The sequence below is a fragment of the Phycodurus eques genome, chromosome 16, assembly GCF_024500275.1.
Source record: "Phycodurus eques isolate BA_2022a chromosome 16, UOR_Pequ_1.1, whole genome shotgun sequence".
Taxonomy (NCBI): domain Eukaryota; kingdom Metazoa; phylum Chordata; class Actinopteri; order Syngnathiformes; family Syngnathidae; genus Phycodurus; species Phycodurus eques.
In genome coordinates this window covers 7,533,468-7,543,068 of record NC_084540.1, presented here as the reverse complement: position 1 = coordinate 7,543,068, position 9,601 = coordinate 7,533,468, and positions in this window count along the sequence as shown.

Here is a 9,601-nt window from a genome sequence, read left to right as displayed (position 1 = left end):
GCGATGGGTTGTGCTCTTTGAAGAGGAAACCGACACTTCGAGTTTATCCAGACAGAAGCGCTGCACGTTCCCGGGCGCAAACTCAAACCGCCTATGTTACTTCCGCTGCAAACTATATATGATGCGGATGTACTGAGCGATGATTGGCGGATCAAACAAGTTGGTCTTGTCCTTTACCTCATCTGATGATTTGTGTTGTCTGTCGACAAAAAGTTTCAAATGGTGTGACACATGACGATTAAAGAAGCTATCTTCCCCTTTCATGAGGTCAGGGTCTTTAAGAATTCAGTCCTAACTTCAGCTGGCAATCTGTCATGCAAAGCAATTCTATAAATAACATTTGCCTCCCTTAAACGGGAGGGATGTGACCTTGTCTTATCTGTCCAAATACTTATGCAATTTTCAAAGTGAAAACTGGGATCCATGATAGGTTTGTAGTAGAGAGCGGGAACATGTCACGGATGACCGCAAACATTCGTCAGCACACGCCAGGCTCATGCTGTCCGTCAACTTTTTCAGCCCCTGGATCCAAATTTCACCAACAGCAGCCAGTCCGGGCAGCCGTTTCTGTAAAAACTCAAAATCTTTTAAAAGACAATTTTTTGTATATTAACCCACCTTTTTGAATGCGGGCTCGTGCGGAATTGATGGGAGTTTTATTTCCCCTCTACAATTGGTCTGTCATTTGAGCAGCTCCCTTGACCGGCAAAGTCACTGGGGGCCGTCTTCGGGAAGGTCCGCAAATTGTATTCAGTGGGGGAATTTGTCGCTCTTTTTTTTTTTTTTTCGCTGAACAGCTGCCATGGCAGTGCACACCAGACAAATCTCATTAATCTTTCTCCTCAATTTTTCACTCTTCTATTTTCTTATTCAAATCGCTTTTCTCTCTCCACCCTGCAGCGTCCAACTTTTCTTTCATCTTTTTTTCCTTTCGGAATAACCTCTCTTTCTTCCTTCTGAAACTCATCTGCTACGTGAAACAACTTACATTCCTTTTTCTTTTTCCACTTTGCCCACACACTTCTAAATCCTGCTTGTTTCTTTTTCTGCCAGCTAACAACTGACCTTCTATTTCAATCCACAAATCCTCCAATGACTTCTGGTAATCACGCCGACACACATCACATTCATTACCTCTACACTCGACTGTCCAATTCACAACCCAGGGTTTTGGTGGCACACTCATCTTATTCTAATTCGGTTTTTGGGGGTCCCAAAATCCCCAACGTCTACCGAAACGTTACAATTTGAAACCGCGTCCGATTTCAAGTCAGTCTACGACGGGACAAGTAGGTACCTTGTTACCCTACTCTCTCCCAGGATTTTCTATTATCTTGGTTTGTCAGGAACTTTGTTACCATAACCAGTCAAGTCCTCTGTTACCCTGACTTCTGATTAATACAACAATAACAACACAACAATAACAACACAACGTCCTAATAACTATTGACAATGAAACAACTGTACCACAAGTCTCCCAAATTTCACAATTTCCAATGTGCAGAATTCGTAATTTAATCAAACAGGTTTCCGCTCACCTTTTTCTGTCGGTGCACCGGGGAGATTGCAGTCCAATTGAATCTCTGTCCACTCCTCTGTCTTTTTATCTAATGCCCTTCCAGGATCACGTCGGGGTCACCATTTGGAGGAACCATGTATTTTATAATCACCTATTACTTTCGAGGTTCCATGCGTGTTTGTTTTCATGGAAGAACTACAATTATAACGTGCTACAACTCAACCAATTTATTCCTGACAGAGGAGTCTATACATTTTACAGAGCTCTGTGTCAGCAGCTACGCTTATCCTAGCCTCAGCCAAGACAGCGCAGGCTGAACAAAGCTCTCTGTTCTTGCCCCCCACTAATACAATGTTTCAAAGAGGAAGTATGGAATCACTGTCATCTGATTGGTCCATGGTCCCATCTGACGTCATCGTTGCTCTGCAGAATGATAATCATTTGCTGCTGGCTCCAGATGCCGTCTCCAGACGTCGTCCCACAGTCTTGCATCACATGTTTACAGTGCCCCCCCCCACAGCCATTGTCTTCCTCGACATCTGTTCTTTGTGGCCTCCACATGCACCCTGGTGGGATCTTTCCTGCAATCAACTCCCACATCCTTATCTGATTTAAGGCAATAAACATCCTTGTCTACCCTGAAACTCTATATTACCTTCACTATCTATGTGTTTATCTATAGTTATAAGTCTATAACTAAGTATCAAAATGTATCTATCTATCTATCTATCTATCTCTTAAAATAAATCTCCCAAGATTTTTTTCCCACAAGCATGTATGCGAGCATTTGAGATGGAAATGTGAAAGGACGTCAATCACATCTATCTCTATCTATCTATCTCACTCTCTATCGATCTTAAAATAAATCTCACAAGATTTTTTTTTCCACAAGCATGAATGCGAGCATTTGAGATGGAAATGTGAAAGGATTTGAGTATATTTTATGAATGGATTTGAGGACGGTATGTGAATAGATTTGACATGTTCATGCGAGTGTATTTGACCTGTATGTGTGCAGACTTTTGAGGCGTGTATGTGAGTGTGTATTTATATGAGTTGAAAAGTAAGTGGTTTCAAAATAAAATATGGCATTGACCAACAGCTATAAAGTACAATAGTAAGCCTAACTTAAGCAGTAGCGTTACATAGCATTATACTCTATAGTACATACATATACATATTTTTAATGTATATATGTTGTATACTTGTTGATTATTGTGTTACAATAATGCTTTTCCTCATTGATTTAAAATGTCTGCTTTTAAGGTGTAAATGCTGTAGGATATGACATAATGGTCGGCCAATCAGAAGAAGTGTCGTGAATGACGTAGGGCTAGGCTGGCAGATGCCATTATTTGGATGCTGATGCTGCCGAATAAATGTGCCTTTCGGGCTAAAGCGCAATGGACGTGTGTTTATTCCTGGACTCAAGGCAGAGTTTCAACACCGCTACGTTCCAATCTGAAACGTATACGGTTCGTTGCAGGCACGATGGCCGGATAGTCGCGTTTAAGATCCACTGCACCGGTGTACCTAATGAGGTGTCCAAAGGGGATGAAGGAATTTAATTGTCGTCGTGAAACTCGTGTCATAGATATGCACTCCAGATTACATGCAGTCAGAGTAAAATATTTCATGACTTTTTTTAATGTAGGTACATCTCAATAAATTATAATATAGTTGAAAAGTTTTTCTTCAGTCCTCATAGAGTGATTAAACACTGAAGTATTTTTCAGAGGGCAAATTCCTGCCTAATTTCCACATTAAAAATCACTTTATTTCTTGAATTAATTCATTATTTTGTTTGACGTTATATTTTAGTTTCTCAATATGGGGATTTTTTTTTTAATTTGCTATGTGCTACAATCATCAAAATAATACATATTTTAAATATGAAATACTTCACTCTGAGTGTATGCAGTGTGTAGTTCATCTCTATAATTTCACTTTTTGAATTGAATGACCAAATAAATGATTTACACTATTCACGTGTGAGCATGATTGTCATGAACTCGTGAATGCCAGTGATGTGTACAAGAATGTGATTGACATGATCGCATGAACGCATTTGAGTAGTGTTAATGAGAGCAAGACCCGTTCGTATGAGAGCGTTTGAGTAGTGTTAATGAGCGGAAGACTCGTGTGTATGAGAGCATTTGAGTGGTGTTAATGAGAGCAAGACTCGTGCGTATGAGAGCATTTGAGTAGTGTTAATGAGAGCAAGACCCGTTCGTATGAGAGCGTTTGAGTAGTGTTAATGAGCGGAAGAGTCGTGTGTATGAGAGCATTTGAGTAGTGTTAATGAGAGCAAGACTCGTGCGTATGAGAGCATTTGAGTAGTGTTAATGAGAGCACGACTCGTGCATATGAGAGCATTTGAGGAGTGTTAATGAGAGCATTTGAGTACTGTTAATGAGAGCATTTGAGTACTGTTTATGAGAGCATTTGAGTAGTGTTAATAAGAGCAAGACTCATGTGTATGAGAGCATTTGAGTAGTGCTAATGAGAGCAAGACTCATGCGTATGAGAGTGTTTGAGTAGTCCTGAGAACCTTTCAGTAGTTTGTGTATGTGCGAAAGCATTTGAATAGTAAGTGTGAGAGCTAATCCTGAATAATGTCTCTAACAGCCCCTCATATTTACAAAGTCTTAGTATGAAGGTATATTTTGTGTGCAGATATGAGTATATTTTGTGTATGTGTTTATTTTCAGTACGGTGGACGACTGGTTAGCACATCTGCCTCACAGTTCTAATGTCCCTAACGGCCCCTCATATGTAAGTATTGTGGTGAAATCAAACTTTGTAGCTGTAACACTAAAAATGTCATAATGGTGCCAAACACACACACATACGCACATGTGCACGTGACATGCACCCCCGGCGAATTTGTGTTTCTAAAATAAAATAAAATAAAATAAAATAAAATAAAATAAAATAAAATAAAATAAAATAAAATAAAATAAAATAAAGTCTCTCTTCAGCGGCCGACGCCTGAAAATGATGTCCCGGTCTTTGCCGCCACCTAGTGGGTGAATAGTCTTATTATATGCAAAACTTAATTTTTTTTTTCATTTTCAATGAGAAATGTTTAGAAATAATTGCAGAAGCATTGTAAGACATCAGCTTTACAGGATATTGAAAAATATTATTTATAATGGGAGTCAATGGGGCAAAATTCTGCTGTAATTCTGTTATCTCCTATTTCTAATGACTTGGAAATTCGGCGATGGTGCTGATTCTGGTCCACCATCCACCATCTCAGGAGGAGGAAGCAGCGCACCTTCAACACTGTGTATAGTGGGGATGGAGCGCTGCTGACCTTGACTTGGGACCGATACGGGATGCTCGGTCCCTTTACGACCAGTGTCAGTTTGGTCAACATTGCTAGCAGTCAATAGGACTCGTTTCTGGTGAGGGTTGGACTCCACCAAAGCTGCCCCTTGTCACCAATTCTGTTCATAAGTTTTATGGACAGAATTTCTCGGCGCAGCCGAGGCTTAGAGGGGGGCCGGTTTAGTGGCCTCAGTATTGCATCTCTGCTTTTTGCATATGATGTGGCTCTGTTGGCCTCATCAAGCTGCAATCGCCAACTGTCACTGGAGCGGTTCGCAGCCAAGTATGAAACGGGCTGGGATGAAAATCAGCACCTCCAAATCTGAGACCATGGTCGTCAGTCGGAAAAGGGTGGCATGCCCTCGCCAGGTCGGGGATGAGATACTGCCCCAAGTGGAGGAGTTCAAATATCTTGGGGTCTTGTTCACGAGTAAGGGAAGAATGGAACGGGAGTACGACAGGCGGATCGGTGCAGCGTCTGCAGTGATGCGGAATTTGTATCAGTCCGTTGTGGTGAAGAAGGAGGTAAGCCGAAAGGCAAAGCTCTCAATTTACTGGTCGATCTATGTTCCTACCCTCGCCTACGGTCACGAGCTGTGGGTCATGACCGAAAAAACAAGACTTTCCTCCGCAGGGTGTCCGGGCTCTCCCTTAGAGATAGGGTGAGAAGCTCGGTCATCGGGAACGGCTCAGAGTAGAGCCGCTGATCCTCCACATTGAGAGGAGCCAGATGAGGTGGCTAAGGCATCTGATTAGGATGCCTCCTGAATGTCTCCCTGGTGAGGTTTTCCGGGCATGTCCAACCGGAAAGAGACCCTGGGGACGACCCAGGACACGCTGGCGAAACTATCACTCCAAGCTGGCCCGGGAACGCCTCTGGATCCCCCCTGAAGAGCTGTATAAGTGGCGGGGGAGAGGAAAGTCTGGTCATCCTTTAAATATGACATTTCCGTCCAAATTCGTCCTATATCTTTCTTTAAGTATGTTAAGCTCTGATTTTCGTAGTCAAGTCCCTCTGCATTTGTTCCCTGAATTTTCCTGTAGTTTTCATAATGTTTTCTTTAAATTAAACCTCCTGTTGTGTACTGTGTATGTTTGATTGCAACATTTGACCGCTGAAAACAAGAAATATCATCCTATTGAATATAGAGAGCTTTCTAGAGAACAGAGATTTATAGAGGTTTTTCGTCACTTTCCCTAAAAGTATACATTTAAAAGGAGACCTATGCAAAACAAAGATAGTTTTTATCGTAACATTCTAACGTTCGCTTGAATTACCTCGGAGGGAAACGCAGGCGTTTACTTTCCAACTCCCTTTCCAAATTAATTACGCTTTTATCCAAACCAATATACGCTACATTAAGAACAATAAAGCAAATGCATTGCTGAAAAATAGCCTTTAGAAACATCATAGCTACTGTATTTCATATTTCAAAACATAGCTACATGATTAAATTTTCAAAGTGCAGCATCACAGCATCTTATTAAGAAACTGAGGATGAACATGTCAGCTGAATGTACAATCAATATAGTAAAATTAAATATCAAAACTTCCCAAAATACGGACACAGAATTTCACTTCAATATTGGGACTGTTTTATTGTTATATTTTTAGGAAAATCCTTACCCACAGTCACAACATTTCTCCCAAATATCTGTCAAAATAACATTAACTAGTCCACTGCACTTTAAATAGTTCACTGGACAGAAGGATCTCAGTTTATGATGGAGTTCTCCTCCTACAGCAGAGGCAAAACCCAAATTTGTACATAAGTTTGAACCGGTCATTGTCCATTGGTAATCTATACCAACAGTCATGAAATCATAATTACAATAAATATCTGCATGAAAAACATAATAAATATAAAAGCATCCAGCGAAAAACAGCACAAACTGAGCATGGATTTGTGTGCCACGTGACCACATCCTTACGCCACTGCACTGATCAAGTCCCAAAAACAAAGATACAATTCAACCATCAGCCCATCATTTCTCGGTGATTTCTTTAGACTCACTGAATGTACAGCTTTGGATATTTCAGAGCATAAGAGCTCAGCATCAAAAGCATCTTTAAAGCTTTCAGAAATTTTTGGTGTAAACTCTTTAACACGGTTTATAAATGTTTCACTATTAGTTTGATTAAAATTAGATGTATATAGGTCGTTATGGGGCATGGTGGACGACTGGGTAGAGCGTCAGACTCACAGTTCTGAGGGCCGGGGTTCAATCTCTCCTGTGTGGAGTTTGCATGCTCTCCCTGTGTCTGCGTGGGTTTTCTCCGGGCACTCCGGTAAGTGGCAGCTGAATGCAAGACGTGCGTAGTTTGAGTCAGTACAGATAAGGGTATTCGAATGCCTGCAATTTCAGCGTATTGGGAGGAGTGCGGACCCAATTGGAATTGTTGTAGTTCGCACGGCACGTCACTGACCCATGCAATGCCGACGCCAGCTTGCAGCTGCATTTGGTGGAGTAAGGAACACCCGTCCTATACGCCGTTATCATGTCGTGGCATGCATTTTCATCGAAATAACGATGGCGCGTGAAAACAGGCAGTGATAATGCAAAGGTCCTGCAAGCGGATCTGTAGACAGACAGTTCTGGCAGGTGGCCAAGTCCGCCGCCAGGGGGAGTTCTGGAGTTTTTAGAATAGCGGACCTCAATATTATAGCTTTCCCTTCCCTGATGCGTTGGTTGTGAAGGAAGGTAGCCGGATGGTGGTTCGTGTCAATGGTCACTTTTTGGCCTCCAATATAGTTGTATAAATGTTTGATGGCCCAGACTGTGGAGAGTAGGGCCTTTTCACAGCCCGAGTATTTAAGCTCGGGACTGTTTAGAGTTTTGCTCGTGTAGGCGACGACGTGCTTGTCTCGGTCGTACCTTTGGCAAAGACCAGCGCTAAAGCAAAGGCCCGACAACCATGCTTCGAGAAGAAATCTTTTTCGCTGTCTGGGTAGGCAAGACATGGGGCAGAGCCTAGCCGCTCTTTTAGGGACTGCATCGCGGCTTATTGCTCGTCTCCCCAAACGAAAGGAGTGTCCTTTTTCAGGAGTTCGGTGAGGTTGCGCGCGATGTCCGCGAAGTGTTCGATGAACTGCCGGGACTAATTGCACACACTGAGAAAACTACGAAGTTTGGACATGTTAGTGGGGGCGCTTATGTTTAGGAGGCCCTGAATGCGGCTGGATTGGGGTTCAATGCCATTCGGGCCGATCGGGAGGCCGACATAATTGACTTTTTTCCGGCAGCATTGTCCCTTTAGGAGGGAGATTTTTGCCCCGGCAGCAGCAAGTTTGGATAGGACGTGGTCAATTTCCGCTAGGTGGGCATCCAGCGAGGGGCTCCTCTTCATGATGTCATCGACGTAGATGAGGTTGCCCCTGGCTGCAGCGTCGTGACAGGCCTTGTTGTGGAAAATGTTGAATTCAGCCGGTGAGTTGGCGTAGCCAAATGGACACCCGGTGAATGTGCATTGTTTGTTGGCAAAAGTGAAAGCCAATTTGTGTTGATCCACGGGATCCACTGGAATGGTCCAAAAGCTGCAGGCTACGGAGGCACTTGGCAGGTCATTAGGGGAACAACGGCGGTTACCTGGTTGACCTATTGCGTCCTATGTGGCCCTGTTCGACTCAGTCAGGCCTAGTCATAATGATGGGTCCCGCTTTTTGTCTTTGGACAGGCTGCGGAGCACCTCAAGTAATTCTTCTGCCACGGCACTAAATTCCCTTTAGGAGGTGTTGGTTCGGGAGCCCTTTTCCCGGTTGTCACTTGTCATTTTAGGGTCTCGGTTGGACGAGTCAGATTTAGGCTGGTCGTTACGTGTGCCCTGTTTCGACATGTAAATTTGGTGTGAATTAGAGCTGCGGTCATTCCATGATTTTGATTTATCATGAGATTGGCATTGTTGGTTAGAAGACCATTGTTGGACGCAGGCCGTGATATGTTGTATGGGTTAAACGACTTTTTGATTGTCGCGTTTAACGTCGACAGAACGTGGTGTGTCAGTCACACGCGTGTTGCACATAGCGCCCTCTAATTCCATCTGTGGTGGTGCGTTTGTAACGAAGACGCCTGAGTCTTGCGCTATAGGGGGTGGGTGTTTTTGTTGAGCAAAACCCTTGGTGGCCAGTTCACGCAGTTGGGCACTGGACAGTGTGTGCGGACACGCTGCTACGCCCAGCTGGTGGCTGGTGTTAGGATGGAGGTTTTCGACAAACAGTGTTTTGAAATTTATCTCCTGCTCCATATTCAGCTCATTTAAATTTCCAAAGTATGCTTTACGCAACCAGCAGTAATACGCTTGGGGTGTCTCAAGTCTCCCCTGTTTAACTGTGAGGGCTGCAGATAAGCCGGTTGTGGCCTCTGGGTCATCAAAATCTTGAGACAATGCTTGGTAGAGGGCCGGGTAATCGGCCAGCACATGAGCCGGTTGTCGTTCAATTAAGCTACCGACTTCTCGGCTAGATGAAACTTTGATAAGGTACAGTCTGTCGTCCGTAGTAGCAGAAGGGAATCGTTTAAGGTGAAATTCAAGGTCTCTAAAGAACGCGGCTGTGTCGTTTGACCCGTTTGGCTTAGGTTCAAACCTCGGAATGTTGCGCGCAACTTTGTCTAAGTATTTTAGAGTCATACCTGGAGCAGCGCCGGGTGGAGGGAGAGTCGGGTGTGAGTCGAAGAGCTGAGCTGCGAGTGGGGGGGCTGTCACCCGTGAGGAGGCCGCACAGCGCCCCCTGAAGGTGTGTTCCGGCTCAA